The 7876-nt window shown below is 38.6% G+C and overlaps 1 pseudogene; it reads right to left on the reverse strand.

Moving 5' to 3' along the window:
* Positions 1 to 2346: 2346 nt before the first annotated feature.
* LOC147887856 (uncharacterized) lies at positions 2347 to 3747 on the reverse strand (annotated as a pseudogene).
* Between the last annotated feature and the right edge of the window lie 4129 nt (positions 3748 to 7876).

Consider the following 7876-nt stretch of genomic DNA (forward strand, 5'->3'; position numbering starts at 1 on the left):
ATGGGACTGTGCATTCCCAAGGCTCCTTTTCAAAGGCTTGTTAGGGAAGTTTATGATACATTTCTTCTTGTAGCGCAGGTTACATTTCTTCTTAAAGCCCACAGCCATAGGGTGACAATCATGGCAAAAGATATCACCACTTTAAAGATGGTGAGATGGAGGTACGACAAACTTTTGAAGGCTATAGATATGACAGACATGAAGATGAGAGACATTTAAATGCTTATACCACTTGCTCGAATGCCAAAACAAGATGAGGTGGATATAGAGGAAGTCACTCAAGTGACTCATGGAATGAAAACAAGAGCACAAACAGCCTTCGAGGAGGTGCAGAGGAATAAATATAAGGAAACCAAGCATCTTTGTACCTCGTCCACTAATCTAGGTATTGCAAAGTTGGAGCTACATGTTCTCAAGCGTCTACATACACTCGGACCTATTGTAAGGATAAGTTTTGCAGATGCAGAGTCAATCAAAGATTTTATCCTAACATAAGATTGTCTCAAAGCAATCACAGACAAAGCAGGACAAGTTATTGATACAATTATCCTTGTAGGACTCAGGTAGGTTTTTCCTTTTATATATCAATTTAGACCACCACTTATTTTGAACACTATTTTGAATTCCTTTGTTGATTTGCAGCTCACTCAAAAAAATGTTACATGACGAGATTCAAGGTATGGTTCATATTATGGACCTAGTTATCTCCTTGAAAATGAGGGATCCCAGGGAGCCGCCGGTGGACCAGCTTGCAAAGTGGTTCACATATTACAATTTTGAATCTGTGAACCTAATTATCATCCCTTACCATTCAGAGTAAACGATTAGTAAGTACATTGCATAAGGAGCTAGATTGTTATTGTCAATCCACAAATGCTTATCTTTACCGCATTTGTCAAATGAAGGTGACATTGGAGCTTAGCTTGTATCCATTTGCCATCAAAAGGATGCTTCTACTTCAATTCAGTTACAGATACTCATCCAATTTTTAAATGCATAAAATAAGTATTGTAATTATTTAAAATAACAAAGTATTTATTTTCTAGAAAGTTGTTCACACTCGCATATGCAACTTGCAGTGGTCTAAAGAGACTATATTTTGCTTACAAGCGACTGGATGGTTCACAGACACCACAATAGTATGATGCCCACTCATGGATGGAGGGTCCCTATAAATAACAAGTACATTTTGGAGGATTTTTGGTCAAGAGATATAGTGGAGGAAAGTACATTACTGACGCATTTAAAATTTATACATAACGTAATATAACATAGAACTTGAAACTAAAGTTTTGTTTGCGTTTCTGTAGATGACAGAACAAAGCCATGATGATCAATTTGTATTAAACTTTAGAGCTAGGATGATCGTAGATCTCCTTAAATATGCGTCCTCATTAGCACAAGAGAAAAGCACCGAGGAGAAAAGCTCTAAGAAGTTGAGGGTCAGAGCTCAAAAGTGATGGAAGACCTCACTCCAGAGCAGGATGAGGCTCCTTTGACAAGACTAAAGGACCATGAGGCCCAACGTTAGATGCCTCCACAATCCAATGAACTTGGACATGAGGCCCCTCCTCCAGCCCCTCAAACTACTAAGCTTGGACCTGAGGATCATGAGCCCCTTCCCCATACATTTACTGATGTTGGACCTGAGAATTCTTTACAAACTTTGGAGCCTCCTAGTTGAGTTGAGGCAAATTGTACTCTCGCAAGTTTGTAATGCATAATGACGTTTAATGAAATTCATCTATATTCAAGACTCTAGTTTGTAATCCATAGAGCAAGAATGAGAGTGAGTGAGAGAGAGAGAGAGAGAGAGAGAGAGAGAGAGAGAGAGAGAAAGAGAGAGAGAGAGAGAGAGAGAGAGAGAGAGAGACTTGACTCATGAATATGGATGTATGTATTACAAACTTTGAAAGAAAAATTGTTACAAGAGCGAAGAAACCAATTCTCCATTGTTTTTTTGTAAATAATAAAAATATAGTTACAATGTTGATTATGGCTATAACTTGCGAGCCAAAACTATAGTAGAAGTTAGAACTTCTCTAATTCCAACAATATGAGCCTAGAAAGGCTTAAATACTAGAGTAAAGGCGAGATCAGAACATGGAAGAGAAGGTGGTGTATGCGGAAAAGGCACAATAGAAGCTCCTTGGTCAACCTTCTTCATAGGATCATCCACTAGCGCTTGAATGGCAATGATTGTCTTCGAGTCACCATTGCCTCAATGGCACTGATTGTTTGAGAATCATCAGTTTGTTTAACAATATAATGTATAATGTTATCTGTCGCCTCACAATTGTATACTATGAAAATAATCATTTCTTACCCATAATCATGAATTTTGAATTATCTCAACAATCCATTTGGGATCTCTCTACACAAAATTCTCCGTTCCCTTCGCTCCAATACTTGTCAACATGTAGTGTAAATCAATGATTCGTTCAATAATAAATAAAAAATGTTGAGTCACATCAACTCTTTGTTTACCTTCTTGTTATTCAGAATGAATGAGAACCTTTCTGCAACACTACTCTCTGTCTCCACCTGAATCTCCTGGCATAATTGAGCGAGTGTGCAACATTGTCTGAGTGATATAATTCCCCAATAAATTATCATTCTCATTAATGGTGATATCCAATGCTTCATTCTCAGGACCAAAAGAGTTCAAATCTTGATCCATCGAAACCAATTGGTTCCCAATCATTCTACTGCATTTATAGTAAAATGTTAATATGAAATTTTGAGTGGCAATCATGTACTTTCAGTTTAATGGAGTTGTGCACAACCTCACAGTATACTTGGTTGGATGTTATTTTGTCCCAACGATAATCCAAGAAGTCAGGAATTATCTCAGCACCATTTGTAGAGAAAGAGAGCATCATCTTGCAAATCTTGATAAAAAATTTATTGAATAGATCTATAAAGACTGTTATTGGCATGTAAATATTTATTTGTTGATTCTACTACAAATCCTTTGTTGTAGGATCATTGTACTTTTGAAAACAACACGGCTCTATATGACTCTATTACGGCACCATGAGGAATTGGCCAATCAACGGTATTCCATGCTGGAAGAGCTAGTTTCTTCAACACACCATGGATGTTGGCTTTATCCAATAGTTGGTAAAAGTGATCATAGAAATAGACTCTTGACTGGGTTAACTGTGCTGCTGATCTACCTTGATATTGCAACTCTCCTATGGACCCATGTAACACATCTATGAATCCTAAAATGCATTCGATAGGCTGCCACTGCTCATAAGATGAAGGATATATATCTGAAAATAAAAATAAAGACATTGAGGTTCAAGAAATTCTCTGGTTATGAAATAAAAAATTTCAATGAAGTCACTTACAATTTGGCCTATGTTGTGGAAGATAAGTTGGATAATTCTCTCACAACACAAACTCTCTATGCATGTACACATGTTGAGCCAATATTTCCTTTATTGATTTCATCCCCTCCTGGGTTCTAAAACCTTTCACCCTAGCCTTCCAAGATGCTAGAAAGAGATTACTTGAATGTGGCTTCTTCCTTTTGTTTGGTTGCATGAGCACCCAACTTCCTTTTGATATAGTCAGTCTTTGCTCGGAGCCATCTTGTGTAACCTTGTTGGCTACATCAATAGAAGATATAGAAGAAAGAGGTCGATGAGTGAGGGAGCTCACGTCAATAGCCTCGTTCTCGATAGTCTGATCAACACGACGTTTGGCACAAGAAGGGTTCTTATTATCGATGCATATCATTGAGACTAGTATCCAAACTTTTACTCAAACACCTGAAACTGAATGGACATATCAAAGAGCATGCATTAGACTCTAGTCTTGAATAACCACGATCTTCTTATTCAAAACTTAAGAATATTATCAATGAGAGAGATTGAAAAAGAAATGATATCATTCTCATACCTTGCGCTTCAATATTATGATCAACAACGCTTCTTGAAAAGCTAAGACCATGGAAAACTTTCAAAACTTACATTCCATTCGGTAGCATCTTTATTAAATACAATGTTGTTCACCAAAAACAAAAAGAATATTATCCAACTTAACACTTTCACATCTTAAATCTCAAAAAAGAGAGATTGAAAAAACAAAGAGCTCGCTGTTGTACCTTCCTCCTTGATATTTTGATTAACAAAGCTTCTCAAAGAGTGAGGTCCTGTCAATGGTTTGCCGTACCCATGAAAAACTTGCAAAAGTTATATTCTAGTCTGCATCATTTTGATCAACACAGTTTTGTGCAAGCATAGATTAGATTCAAAGAGAGAGATTAACAAAGAAACGGGCTCGCTTTTGTACCTTGGTCCTAGAGGTACTTCAAGTTCTAGTTTGCCATCATCACCCAAAACTTGCCAAAAGAAACCCAATCCATAGGTTCAAGGAATGTATACGAGGAGGAAACCAAGAGAGAGAGAGAGGGAGTGAGAGAGATAGAGGGAGGGAAAGGGAGAGGGAGAGTGGGAGGAGTAATTTGGGAGGGGAGAGTAGTTTGGGGGGAAAGCACAGTTCATATAATAATGTATTTTGAATGGGACATTGTTGGCTAGTAGAATCATGTCAGTAGCTCGACCAAAATTTTTAATTGTTTTTTAAAGTTGTACATTTATAAAATATTCTTTCTTGCTCTACTGACAATCCAGATAAAACACAAATTTTTTATAATTTTCCCACGTTACGTTGGCTCTATGGCCATTGGTTAAGAGCTATTTTTAATTTTGGTTAGAAGGCCCCAAAATGAGCTCCCTTTTTTCCTAATGAGAGACATGGTTGACAAACAGGTAACAAAGGTGGATTAACAGGCATGCAGTGCTATTAATTCATGCATGATTAACAAAGAGGGGGGGTGGGGAGGCTTCTTGGAGAAGCATTTTTCTCCATAATGTTTTGGAGGTGTCTCATATACGAGGGCAATCTGAAGGGTGGAGGTAGAGGAGAAAGGGGGCTGTGAAGGCTCTCCAAAACTAAAATAGGAGAAGGGGGAGAGAGGAGAAGGAAGGAAGAGGGGAGGGAGAGGGAGAGGGAGGGGGAGAGGGAGGGAGGAAGGTAGAAAGAGAGAGTGCATGCTGAGGGCAGGGATGAAGGCTAATGAATTCAACAGAAGAAGCTTTAATTCAATGTAAGAAGCTTTGATTCTAAAGTGAAGAAGGTTAATTCAACACGGAAGAAGGAAGTGGGGAGGGAGAACTTATAGAAATGGGAGGCGAGGTAAACCGGGTGAGGTGAAAAGGTGGCAAGGTGGGGAGAGATGAGACTCATACTAAATCAACCATCTCAAAATCTCAAAATCATTGTTCATACCACTAGACATGCTCCAATTACTCTTGCTCGCCTTGCTAACAAGCTCCTTTATGATCAATCCCTCCTCCGCCATATGGTGATAATGCCAATAGTTTCCCAATAAGGTCTTCACACCATCCACACTCAAAAAGTAGGGTGGTCCGAATAGATTTGAGATAGAACATCCAAACCCGAGAACTCAGCTTGACACACTTTGCATGCACATCAATCCCACCTACCTGGAGGCACATGCAAGTATTTTTCCCATCAAATATGCTGTGGAGGGTGGAAGCACCATAAACGCTATTTTTTACCAAGTCTTATTAAAAATCGTTAAAAAACACGCTCTAAGGTGTATTATTCAAACATGCACATACCGGATCAGCACAATACTTGTAATCTCATCAATACCACATATGTTGAGGCATGTGAATAGTGTTGTTCCCATCAGATATGCTTTGGATGGGGTCAAAGATGCCATAAACCCCGGTTTTTAGCCTGTTATGCACAAATGTCAAAAAATACACTCTAAGGTGTGTTATTCGAGCTCACATATACTTGACTAGCATGAGACTTTGGACGTGCATGAATACAACCTATGTTGAGGTGCAAGAAAGTATAGGTCCCATATGATATGCTTTGGATAGTCGAATTTTCCATAAACCCCATAATTCACCAAGTATTATGCACAACCATTGAAAAAAAACGCTCTAAGGTGTGTTATTAATGTCGCTTATATCCAATGGGCATGATACATTTCATGAACAACAATATTACCTATGTTGATCCACGTGCAAAGTATCATGTCCATCATATGTTATCAGGATGATCGAAGTCGCCATAAACCCAGGTGTGTTATTCGAGAATGCATATACTCGATGTGCACAATAAGTTGCATGCAAATTAATACCATCTACTTTAAGAAGTGTACAAATTATCATGCCCATTGGATATGGTGTGGATGGTCGAAGTCAGTATGAACCCCATTTTTCACCAAGTCATGCACAACAACCATCAAAAAACATGCACTCAGCTGTGTTATTCCAACGTACACATACCCGATGGGCATGATACTTTTCATGCACATCAATCCCATCTACTTTGAGGCACGTGCAAAGTATCATGACCATTGGATATGGTTTGGATGGTCGAAGTTGCCATAAGTCCCTTTTTTCACCAAGTGTTATGCACAATTGAAAACACGCTCTAAGGTGTGTTATTTAAACTCAAACATAATCGATGGGCACAATACTTTGCACATGCATCAAAGTTTCCTATATTGAGGGGTGTACAAAGTATCGTGCCCATATGATATGAGTTGGAGGTTAGACTTCTTCATAAATCTCAATTTTCAACAAGTGTTATGCAAACTTGCACATACCAGATGGGCAGATACTTTGCACCCGCATCAATCTTACCTATGTTTCAGTGTGTGCAAAGTATCATGTCTATTGGATATGCATTGGATGGTCAAAGTCAGCACAAACCCTCTTTCTCACCAATTGTTATGCACAACTGTCAAAAAACATGCTTTGAGGTGTGTTTTTCGAATGCGCACATACCCGATGGGCATGATAATGTTCACATATGTCAAACCAACATATGTTGAGGTGCGTGCAAGCTATCTTGCCCATCTTATATGTTTTGGATGGTCCAAGTCACCATAAACCCCATTTTTCACCAAGTCTTATGCACAACTGTCAAAAAAACATGCTCTAAGGTGTGTTATTCAAACATGCACATACCCGATGGGCATGATATTTTTCCCATGCATAAATATCAACTATGTTGAGGCATGTGCAAGATACCATGCCCATGGGATATGGTCATGATAGTCAAAGTAGCCACAAATCTTGTTTTTCACCAAATGTTATGCACAACTGGCAACAAACACTGTCTAAGGTGTGTTATTCGAGCTCACACATACCCGATGGGAAGGATAATTTTTACGTGCATCAATATTACCTATGTGAAGACATATGCAAGTATAATTCCCATATGATATGTTTTGGATGATCGATTTTTCTATTAATCACGTTTTCACTGTGTGTTATGCACAACCGTAAAAAAACAGGCCCTAAGGTGTGTTATTGGGACTCGCACATACCAAATGGGCATGATGTTTTGCACCCGCATCAATATTACCTATGTTGAGATGTGTGCAGAGTATCATGCCCATCAAGATATGCTTTAGATGGTAGAAGTCCCCACACAAACCCTATTTTTCACCAAGTGTTATGCACAACCGTCAAAAAATTTGCTCTGAAGTGTGTTATTCAAACGCGCACATAACTGATGGACAAGATAATTTGCATGCACATAAATACCACATATTTTGAGGCATTTACAAATTATCATGCTCATATTGTGTCCATAAAATATTCTTTGGCTGATTGAAGTTGCCACAAACCCCAGTTCTCACACGTCTTATGCACACTAGTAAAACAACAGGCTCTAAGGTATGTTATTCGAATGTGCACATACCCGATGGGCACGATACTTTGCATGCATGCCAATATCATATATGGTGAGTTGTGTGCAAAGTATTGTGCCAACGAATATGATTTGGATTGCCAAAGTAACCACAATCCCTTTT

This window comes from Dipteris shenzhenensis, chromosome 22 (genome assembly GCF_047967505.1).
Source record: "Dipteris shenzhenensis isolate YYH24624 ecotype China chromosome 22, Dip_SZ_1.0, whole genome shotgun sequence".
Taxonomy (NCBI): domain Eukaryota; kingdom Viridiplantae; phylum Streptophyta; class Polypodiopsida; order Gleicheniales; family Dipteridaceae; genus Dipteris; species Dipteris shenzhenensis.